The 11,930-nt window shown below is 42.9% G+C and overlaps 1 long non-coding RNA gene across 1 annotated transcript; it reads right to left on the bottom strand.

The window, feature by feature from the left end:
- Nucleotides 1–3,959: 3,959 nt before the first annotated feature.
- Nucleotides 3,960–8,359, bottom strand: LOC309541538. Its single transcript, XR_014223807.1, has 3 exons — nucleotides 8,026–8,359; nucleotides 7,059–7,256; nucleotides 3,960–4,138 (listed from the first exon to the last, which is right to left on the bottom strand). It is a non-coding gene; the product is annotated as an uncharacterized lncRNA (long non-coding RNA).
- Nucleotides 8,360–11,930: the final 3,571 nt, after the last annotated feature.

Here is an 11,930-nt window from a genome sequence, read left to right as displayed (position 1 = left end):
ATGGCTCCCCGACCTGGCTTTGCACTGCAAAGTTTGCAGCAGCACGTGCAACAAAATGGCGTCCAGCATTCAAAAACCCCCTCAGCTTACATTAACTAGCCACACACAAGGCATGCAAGCTCCACCCCCCAGTCGTTCTTAGACTTCTTATTGGGTGAGCAACACAGCCAAACAACACAGTTGGAGCCTCCCTCCTTCCTGGCCGGGAGGGAGGGAGGGAGGGAGGGAGGGAGGGAGGGAGGGGAGCTGCTTCCTTTGAAATTTAAGGGACATCATTTAAGGGACATCCATCAATAAGGGACAGCAGCGGGACATGGCGCTGGAATAAGGGACTGTCCCTTCAAATAAGGGACACTTGACAGCTATGTACAAGGCACATCTGCTTCAAAACTCTGGTCAAAGGAAGACCAAGAGGAACAGGAAGTACTATATGCTCCTTCCTCTCCAGGAGAGCAGGGGAAATGACATCACACAGAGCCCTCTCTACCAATTGTATTTCTGTGGTCTGAATATCTGCCTATCATCAATATAGCTCTGTGGTGCTAGCCCCTTCTCATGTTAACTAGCAAGAATATGCATTGGTTAGGTTTGGCTGCTAATCTTCCAGAAGTACAACTTGTGAACTCCACCTCCATCATTCTGCCCGGACACTGAGGTCCAGCACAGAGGGCCTTCTGGCGGTTCCCTCGCTACGAGAAGCCAAGTTGCAGGGAACAAGGCAGAGGGCCTTCTCGGTAGTGGCACCCGCCCTGTGGAACGACCTCCCACCAGATGTCAAAGAGAAAAATAACTACCAAACTTTTAGAAGACATCTGAAGGCAGCCCTGTTTAGGGAAGCTTTTAATGTTTAATAGGTTACTGTATTTTAGTGTTCTGTTGGAAGCCGCCCAGAGTGGGTGGAGAAACCCAGCCAGATGGGCGGGGTATAAATAATAAATTATTATTATTACTGCAAAGCTGAACACATTCCAACATCCATGTATTGTGGATCACTAGGTACATTCACCTTCCTCCACATTGAATGTTTGTGGTTCTGTGCAAGTGAGAAGTTGTTCAGGCTTTCTGTAAGTTGTATTGCATGGTTGTTTCAGGAAAGGACTATAGTTCAGTGGCACAGCATCGGCTTTGCCTGCAAAAAGTTCCAGGTTCAATCCCTGGTAGGGCTGGGAGATCCTTAAGATCTGACATCCTTGAGAGTCACTGCCAGCAGTGGACTGTTTTGATGTAAACTTCCTATGCTCTTGCAACAGAAGAAAAAAGCTGCCCAGAGTATAGCCTAGGTGTCAATGGAAAGTTCCGTCCCTAGGATGCACCCTGTAGCTTTTAAATAATGCAAAGGATTTATCGGAGATAATCATCTTTTTACCGTCTTTTGCTATCAGCAGGGCCGGTAGGGTGTCCGTGTGCTCTAAAGGTGTAGAAGGCGTAATCAAGCCTTGACTTATTCGTTTATGAGCTGGTGGATGTAGCTCAGCATGCATATTGAAACCATATGATTCTATAAAAGGCATAAGTAGGAAGGCACGCAGCAGCTCCTAACAAAGGTAGATGAATGTGCAGGCAGCTTCCCACAGGAATGCTCACAAGCCTCTTTGGCAGCAGCAGGCAGCCAATTGCCTGTGGAACACGACATATAAGGCTGCAGAGAAAGATTGGGGATGGAGGAGTGGGCTGAGCTGTACTGCTCTTCAATCAGCCCCCCTAATATGACAGGGCTGAAAGCAAGCTTCAGAAAGGCCTGCTTCCCCTCCCTGCCACTTACATAGGATGACACAGATGGAAGCTCATCCTTGCTCTTTAACATCCCTTTCATATACAGCAAAAAGCGGGGGAACCCTCTGATGTTCAGCCTGTTGCTGTACTTGTAGTTCAGCTGCCATGGAACTCACTGATGCCACAATGTAAAACAGACATATGACTACCTAAAGCAAGAATGGCCCTCCAGATGTTGCTGAAGTATAACTCCCATCACACCTGGCCATTGCTGATGAGGGCTGGGGCTGATGGGAATTGGAGTCCAACAACATCTGGAAGGTCACATAGTCCCTGCCTCTGTCCTAGAAACTATCCCCTCTGACTTATAAAGCACTTCCCCTATTCTCAGATGCTGGTGGTAGTTGCTAATCAATGAGGGAAAGGTACTCTGCACATGCTCAAACTCAAATGAACTCTGTTCTGAAGTGATACTTTGTATGTTTCAGAGCTGGGTGTTAGCACTTAAACATGATTCCGAGGCTACTATCTTAAATAAAGTCTTGATTCTAAATTAAGAGTCTCAGCAAGGTAAGTGCCAGCATATCCTTTTCCAGCATATCCTTGCAGACCAAAGAGACTAGGGCTGTATACACACCATAGTTTTAAAGTACATTCCTCCCTGCAAAGAATGATGAGACCTGTACAGTGGTACCTCTGGATACGAATGGGATCCGTTCCAGAGCCCTGTTCGCATCCAGAAGCGAATGCAACCCACGTCCGCGGGTCATGATTCGCCGCTCCTGCGCATGCACGTGATGTCATTTTTACCATCTGTGCATGCGTGAGCGGCAAAACCCAGAAGTAACGCATTCTGTTTCTTCCAGGTCGCCGCGGAGCACAACCCGAAAGCGCTCAACCTGAAGCAACTTCAACCCAAGGTATGACTGTAGTTGGTTAAGAGTGCTTGAAATTGTTAGGGCTAAGCTACAGTTCCCAGGATTCCTTGGCAGGGGAAATGTGCTTTAAATGCAGTGCTATTTTTCTAGAAGAAGAGGTGCCAGAAATCACCATGAACACCTCCCTTGTTCTCTTATAATGGCAATGGTGCCCACCTGAGAGATGCAGGAATTGCGTTCTGGTGAGTTCTGACTGAAATAAATGTATGACGTGCATGTAGCCTACATGATTTTTAAATGTCAAATCTAAGTGGCCTTTTGCTGTCCAACATATCATCACAGCTCCAAGGACAAAAATGGGGAGAAATGAGGGGAGGGGACGGACTCAGTAAAAGCAAATTAAAGCTTTTATTTTCCACGCAGTTTTCTTAATGTCACTAGGTTGCAACACACATACTGCTGTCACCGCATCCCACACACTTTCTGTTGCTAAGTGCTTTATACTGCTCCAGTATATTAATTCTGACTCTCTCTCTGTGTTCCCAAAAGGTTGCTTGTGAGAAAAGGAACCTTTCCCTGGGGGAGCAAAGGGTTACATACAGCCAGGCGGGGACTAACCAGCTTCTCTAATTGGCTCATCAGTCTCTAGAGCTCAGGGCATATGGACAGGACAAACCTTGTATAAAGGAAAAGCTGTAGCCTGGATGATAAGGGTTAAGAAAAAAGAAAAAGGCAGAGGAGAAAGTTCTGTCTTATAGCCAGCTCCGAGCCAGCTTGGCACAGTCAATCCATGCCTACAATAGGCCCAGTGTTGGAACACTTTTTTTTTTTCCCCTCTGCAGTTTTGGTAGATTTACATGCCCACTCTGATTCTCTAAATTCATCATGGATTCCTAAATGTATACTCATCCCGGATGCTTTCCTACATGAAGATCCCTTGACCACAATAGCTGGGTTAGTTTTTTCTGGCTATCCTATTAATAATAAACTATCAAATTTTTTGCTTTATAAGACTCACTTTTCCCCTCCTAAAAAGTAAGGGGAAATTTGTGCGTCTTATGGAGCAAATGCAGGCTGCGCAGCTATCACAGAAGCCAGAACAGCAAGAGGGATTGATGCTTACACTGCGCAGCGATCCCTCTGGCTGTTCTGGCTTCTGAGATTCAGAATATTTTTTTCTTGTTTTCCTCCTCCAAAAACTAGATGCGTCTTGTGGTCTGGTGTGTCTTATAGAGTGAAAAATACGGTAAATCTTTTACTCAGCTAGGATTTTGTACGCCACAATAAATTATATTAACATTGGGGCCCATTTATTGATTGCTCTTTTCCTGCATTCATCAAAGCTAACATTTAGAGACTTCCGCATAGGCTTCCTGGATGTTGTTGGACCAAAACTAAGAGCAACCATCCAGCCAATTCTGCAGTGGGAATAAGGGGGCAAATTCAAACAGTCCGTGCCTATGTGCCATCTTGCATGTCAGTGTCTGGGAATGTTGTCCTGGTTGTCAGCAAGGATTGAGGAGTCAGTTAATGATTGCATAAGAAAGCTGACGTTATAGAAAGTACACCAAACTTTTTGTTTGTTTGTGTACTAATCAGTTCAACCTATCATTGCTCTTTTAATAAGCAACCAGCATTGGAAGGACCAGGCTCTCTGTGTTTTTACATGCTGGCAACAGCTTCAAAAACAGACAGAAGGGCACATATTGTACAGTACTAGCTACAAACGAACATTTAAGGAGACTGGATGTGTAGCAGAGAGGAAAACAGCTCCCACTTCCATGAGTTCCTGATTCTGAAGCCTTAAAAATCAATCAATGTAAATTTGGATGAGATATGTATATATGAGAAAAATTGTTGTTATTGGGAAAATCAAAAATACAATATTATAGAAAAACGTTCCCTTAATACAGGTACTCATTTCTTGGACTTCTGCTCCCACTGATGCGCAGCACTGTATACTACTTTGTGCTGCTACTCCTTCCTCTTGTTCTCACTGACTTTCCTCCTATATTCCTCCTCCTTTTTTTCTGATTTCACCTTTCTACTGCATAATCCAACAGTACAGTTACGCAACCAGAACTTGGGAAGAATGAAATGACTGCAAGACAGTAAAGATGCAATTCAGATCCAAATAATGCTGTCCCAAATTGTCATGAGATGATAGTCCTTGTTGTTTACATTAATTAAAAAATAATGTTGTGTTTGAAAGCCACAACAAAAGTCCATAATGAGTGTGTGGTTCTGCTTTCGGGCCAGATAATCTTTGGTGGGTTCTCCCCCCCCCCAAGTTACATTGGTTTATGATTTGCAAAATAATTAACGTCCATGAATATTCATGTGTAATAAATAATTTAATTGAGTTAAACCAAAATAGAGCTGGCACAATATTTTCAGACAAAGGCTCTGCATCTTTGTCTGCTATGACAAGCACAAAATTCTACAGGTGTAGCTTTTCCAACTATATAGTGATAGGTAAATCTGCACCCACTAAATTACTCCCCATCATTATCAAAAAAACTATTAAAAGCAAAGAGCTTCCATCAGACAAAGTACTACATTTTTGTTCTGAGCACAGAAGAAAAATAATAGACAAGTTGAAGTGGTTTTTGGTTATAATGTTTTATGCTGCACATCTAAATAAAAGTTGGTGTGAGTTGTCATTCTAAACAGTGAGAGCACCAGGTTGACAAAAGCTGCTGGGCTATATGTATAAGATACAATTGAAAGGAAGGAAGGATGCCTCTGACCATTTGCAGCCTACGTTTATCGATGGAAGCCACAACTAATATTTCATATCTGCTATTTAAACTTGGGTTTAAAATTATTGTATGTACTGATGCATTCCATCACACACCTCCTTCAATCTATTCTTGGCATGTTACTAAGATACAGCTGTTTCTATAGAGAATTTGCCTGCAACAGTAGCAGGCATATTGAACAACTACCATTTGAGGAAAGAACAACTAGCTGAAATGTAAATGAATGTCAAGACAGAAAAATATTAAAAATTCCGATGTGGTGGTATCCGTGTCAAGGATGTTTTATTTATATTATTATTATTATTATTATTATTATTTATTTTATACCCCACCCATCCATCTGGCTGGGTTTCCCCAGCCACTCTGGGGGGCTTCCAACAGAATATTAAAATACAATAGTCTATTAAACATTAAAAACTTCCGTAAACAGGGCTGCCTTCAGATATCTTCTAAAAGTCTGGTAGTTGTTTTTCTCTTTGACATCTGGTGGGAGGGCATTCCACAGGATGGGTGCCACTACCGAGAAGGCCCTCTGCCTGGTTCACTGTAACTTCCCTATTTATTTATTTATCTGTCCTGAGACACAGGCTAATAAAGACTTCGAAATATTTTGTTCCTATCCTTATTTATTACTGTACTTTCTTCCTTTATTTTCTCGACTTGGCATTATGCATTTAGCATTTTCCCATATATTGTTCCAAATTCTCTGTGTGTTCTCTGTGTGTATAATATGCAAACTGAAAATTATTCAGAAGACTCAAAAGCATATTAATAGAAAGTCATAATGAATTTTATTTATTTTAAAACATTTATAAACCACCTACCATAAATGGTTTATAAATGTACGCTTGTGGTTATGAGTGAGACAACAATGTAATTTAAAAAATGTTCTGAACCACAGGAAGTGAAGAGCAGAGATGCATGTTCAAAACCATAAATAAACATGGGACTGTAGGACCCTCAGGGATGGAGGCTACCTCTTCATCATAAATAAGCATGAAGAAGCAGCACAAGTAGGCTTCAGTGCTTTCTGGCAGTAAGTATTTGTTGCAAGGCTGCTACAGTAACTCCTGACAGTCTAGTGTCCTATATCTTACTCTCTTTTTGCTGTTGCCTCCACTAGACCTCAGGGCTCCAACCTTGTCCTATTCCGGTCACTGCATATACGCCATATATTTAAAGCACATCCCCACCCCTGCACAAAGAATGGGCACTAAAGTTTACCCACCACAAAGGTAAAATTCCCATCACCCATAACAAATTACTGTACAGTTTCCAGGATTCTTAGTGGTAGTGGTGGGTAACGTGCTTTAAAGGTATGGTGTGCGCACACACAGTCAAGCAACTCAGCTCCTTAGCCATCAGTCTCTGGGCTCCTTCTCTTCCCCATTCCACTTCCACCCTTTCCACCTCTCACCATTTCTCTCTTCCTCCCTCTCTCCCCTTTCCTTCCTGCCCTCTCCTCCAGGATCAGAACCCCACTCACACGCAAGTATCTCTGCATGGCTACAACCTGCCTTGACTTGTCACCTGACCCACTGTCATAGGGACCGTGTGGCAAGTCGGAACAGGATACAGCCACCCAGAGACATAGGTTTTACACTCCCTGGGCAATCTCAGCTCTGCCAGGTGTCTCCTTGGCAGTGAATGCTCTGGCAGGTTTTGGCAGCCTGTTTCACAGCAACACGTAACATTGTTTACTTACCTTCTCATTACATTTTCATCCCACACTTCCTCAAAGGATTTCAGTGTTGTATATATATATGTGGTCTCCTGTCAGGCGTGCGTGCAGGAGCCAGGCCCTGTGACCAGTAGGGCTTCGCAGGACTGGGGCCTTCCTAAGTTTGTTCTGGAGAGGCAAGGCACAGCTGCACAGGTGAGGCCGCTTTGTAACTCACAGCACCTGGTGGCAAGAGACGGGAAGGGATATAAGGTCAGCATTTCCCTTTGGCTCTTTGCCACAGCAACTCGTTTCCTGCCTTGCTGCATTTGGCTTCTTGTTTCTCGACCCTCAGACCCTTGATTTCGTGACTCCTTCCTTCTCGACCCTTGAACCCTTGACTTCGTGACTCCCTGCTTCCTGACCCTCAGACCCCTGGCTTCTGGACTCTCATTTCTGCTCCCACCCTGCCATTTTGCCCCCGGTCCCAGCGTCCTCAGCCGGGACTTCGATCGCCCGTAGACCTCTCCAGCACGGCAATCAGGAGGGAGATTATGCTGAGATGGCTTATGGGTTGCTTACCCAGAATTGGGGGTGGGCGACAGTTGCGGCTTGGTGCAGAGGCCCCCTCCTCCTTGCAGATGGCTGTTGGTTTTGGCCTTGGTTAGAGCTGCCATGCATTGGGAATATGGCGAACAAAAACAGTGTCAAGGCAGAAATCGCTGAAAATCTGGACATATGGCAACCCATGTTGGAAGTCTATATTTTGGCCTCCAAAATAAAAGCTCAACAACTTTTGTGTCCGGATTTTCACTTTTGAAATATGGCAACCCTAGCCAGCCAATATTTTAAATTTGTATTGGCCAATAGAGGCCATGGAGGGCAAGGAGCTTCAGCAGCAGACCAGAGTGAGGAAGTCTTCACTCTGATCAACTGCTGGTATATTTAAGCGGGCTGCATTGGGCTGAACCCTTAGTCTAGTTTCTGAGGGTGGTGTGAGTTGGTGTATCACGTCCACCCTCGAGCAGGTGCAATATCTCGGGGTACCCCGGTAAAGGGGTCTGAGTGGAAGTTTCTGTCCTAGAAACCAGGGTTGGGGGGAGCACAACCATGACTTTTTCCTCCCAGCAGACAAGAGCATCACCTGCAAACCAAAGGAAAATAGATGCCATTAATTTGGTATTGAACTCTATACAGTAACTACAGGAGAAAATAATTGAACACTGCAAATACGTAGAAGCAGCAGAAAGAAATGTAAAAGACGATATTCAGGAAAGCACCCTAAATATGTTATAAAACAGTTTAGTTTATTTTGCTAATGCATCTAATGACTGTTTTCATTTAAGCAATGCATTTATGGGAATGCATTTAACAATTTTTGGTGAATGTTTTTAGCTAAGTTAAAGAAGAAATAAAATCACAAAGCTCTTGAGAAAGAGACGAGAAAGCGACAAAATGTTATTGCCAACTTCAGACATTAACAAATGGTGTGAGTCTGACATATGGATATTACTAGTTTAATACTGTTAAGCAGAAAATGTAGATTTATTGGAAGTCACCCTCTTCCAAACTGACCAACAACAGAACATGAGCTTAGACTCTATGTAAGTCTAGCACCAATGAGACATACAAAACTGTTCCTCATCCTTTCCTTTAGAAGTCTGAGACACACTGCCTTGCAGGCATTTACTATCCCTTGTAAATGCTTCAGAATACATTCTAATGAAAGGCACTGTGTTAGGAGCACTGAACTTTAGCCAATAAAATAAAAGGAAAGAGCACACAAGCAACAAAAAACATTATTTGTCTTGCAGACAAGGCAGTGTTCCAAGTTCCCCATTCAGTTCAACTGGTGCCAATGACCGGGATGTAGGTATTTTAGGAATTGCATTTCGGATAGGAAGGATAATTTTATTTGGTTTGTATGTTAATGTGAACCTACTTAATCCATATTTGCTGAACAAAAATGCAGCTCTCCTTCAAAAGTAGCACTTCTATGAACTTTGTGATGCCATACTCCAACCAAAAAATGTGAAAAATGTGTATACAACTGCCTATATGAAGGGGAAGGGCCTAACTTCAGCAGAAGAAGGTGGAAGCCCAAGTGTTTTGCTATTAAAAAGTTAATTTCTGTTTTGAAAATTACTGTAATAGGTCTATGATTTTAGTAATGAACTATTTGTTTGAAGTACTGTTTGAAGCATTAAAATGTTTTAAAAGCATTATATTAGGAAAAAATGGCACACAAAAATGCATATCCTTGAAGAAATACACGTGAAAATACATACACTTTTGCGCAGACATTTTGTTTAAAAAAGTCAAGGCAGACTCGTTGGAAGAATAAGAAGCAGAGAAACTGAAACTGAAACTGGCAAATTAGAGACTTCCTAATTTCAGATGTTTATCTGAACTCCCTGACCTTACCATAGTGTTGCTGTGAATACAAAGTGAGGGTGGGGAGGTAGGTTTGTGAAATGGTAGTAAATAAAGTGTTGAGAAGTTTGAGACTATGCTTCTCATTCAAACCTCCAAAATAAACACAGAGAAAGAGGCTAGATGACAGCACAAATATAAATGCTGCAGAAAGGCAGGTCAAAGTGCAAAGGGATACAAGTGCAGGATAGTCTCCCCCCCCCCAATTATTTGATGTCCTAATCCTTCAAGATCTTGACAAACTCCTAGAGGTCAGAGAAATCCTGAATGAATTGCAGTTCCATCCAAATAAAATTGCTTCTGTGCAATTAGTTATGCTACTGGGACATTTTCAAAAAGGAATGTGTGTTGTTGCAGCTCCACAGGCAAGTGATATTCTGTGGTTAGTCTTGCTACAGATGCTATGCTCCTATTTTTCTTCTGAATTGGCAACTGGATACAAATGGAATCCCTCTAGGTGCCAATTTTATTCTAGTGCCTCATATCGCTGACCTGTTGTAAAAGCTGGAGAAATCCAATCTCTCAGGTAACACCCCCCACACACATTGTTTTGTGACTTTAAAAAATGTGAAAATGCCACCAACATGCTGATAGGGCTCATTTCTGCTGCTTCTTGTCATCAAATACCAAGGAAGCAATCAGTACCATTGAATGCTGCTATGGGTGTAACCAGGGGGCCCAGCTGCCCCCTAGATCAAGTAAAACAGTAGAAATACTTAACTAACTGACCAATCACATCGGTTCTGCCCCCCCAACAAAAGTCCTGCCCCCCAACAAAAATCCTGGCTATGCCCATGAACACTGCCTTGGTTTGATAATGGGCTAGATTACAGTGATTAAATTTAAGACAGAGGTGCTGTTGGTAACCAGAAAATCAGATTCAGAGATTGAAATGCAACCTGTTCTGGAAGAGACTGCACTATCACTTTAAGAGCATGTTCATAGTTCATGTGTGCTGCTTCACCCTGAATTCTCAGCTGAGCGGTGGCAACGAGTGCATTTGCACAATTATGTTAAGTGCACCAGCTGCTACTTTTCCTGAGTCAGTCTTATTTTGCAACAGGTATCCATGCCTTGGTCACTTTACATTTAGACTATTGTAACATGCTATGGTCTGTGTGAAGTTACCCTTGAAGAACATCTGGAAACTTCAACTGGTGCCAGAAGCAACAACTAGGCACTGTCTAACTGGTGCCTGGTACTCTGATATTGAAAGAAACTGTACTGGTTGCCAATTGTTTTCCAGGCTTAATTCAATGTATTGTTTATAACCTCTATAGCCCTAAACAGATTAGGACCTGGTTATCTAAGGGGTGGCCTATCCATTATTTTCCTATCCCGTTATTAAGATCTGCAGGAGGCCTTTTTGAGGATACCCACCCACACTGAGAAGCATAAGTGTGCATGAGTGGTCTTTCTCCCATGTTGCTCTCAAATTGTGGAGTATGCTTCCTCTGGAGCTACAATTGGTCTCCACTCTTTTTGCTTTTGGAAAAGGTGTCAAGACACAGCTTTTAAAATTTGACATTTTAAAGATCTTGTTTGTTATGTTTTTGCATGGTGTTTTTTAAAATGTTTTTACTGTTTTTAATCTATTGTACACTGTCATGGTGTTTCACAGAAAAGGAGTATAAAAGTATTTGAAATAAGTAAAATCTGAGTAGAGTTCTAATCGTTTTTGTAGCGTTGTGGTGGTGGTGGAGCTACCTTGCTCCATTTTCGCACTGTGGCAACACCACAGTGTGATGCAGCTGTTGTTGGTACTCTCATGGCATGGTTTGGAGGAACTTCCTGTAGAAATCATGAGAATCAGTGATGAGAGATGCTTCTGATCCATGTTTCTGCCCCACCATGACCACCCAGCGACGTGATTTTCATGGCGTACTCCATGAAGGATGTGAATGACAGCGCATTTGAGTGCCTTTATGTAAAAACAGTGCCTAGTTATGCCTTGGATCCCTGTGTTTGTGCAATGATGACGCCCCAAAGCCCAGGATCTTTGACAGTGATCCTACATTGCGGAAAACCCGAGCCTTGGATCTATGTTCTTCTGCCAAGGCTGTGTTGCTACAAAACCCAGGCCGTGCAGGAATGTGAGCTAAGAGATTTTGGATTTGTGTGTGTATTAAAAACATACCCATTTCTACCGCATCCTGAACTAGAAAACCAATACAGAAAAACATTTGTGTCAGGGCGGTGGGCACTTAATATGCATAATGCAAAAATAAAAATTTAGAACCCCAGATTATTCTCAGCAACAAAATAGGAAAGAAGAAAAAAAAAGAAGGAAGGAGCAGCTATTCCCCCCCCTCCCGCCCGGGACAGGTAAGAAGCCTGATGGTAAATAAGCACCGTTGGCACATAAGGTTTAAGAATAAATAAAACACGGCAGCAGGAGCGCAACCTGAATGCCTCAGCCCTAGCAACGGAGAGGGCAGCGCAGCGAGGAAGCGCCTTCCCTCCGCGCTCGCGTTAACAGTCCCG

This window comes from Podarcis vaucheri (genome assembly GCF_965113315.1).
Source record: "Podarcis vaucheri genome assembly, chromosome: 10".
Lineage (NCBI taxonomy): Eukaryota > Metazoa > Chordata > Lepidosauria > Squamata > Lacertidae > Podarcis > Podarcis vaucheri.
This window is presented reverse-complemented; position numbering and strand designations above follow the sequence as displayed.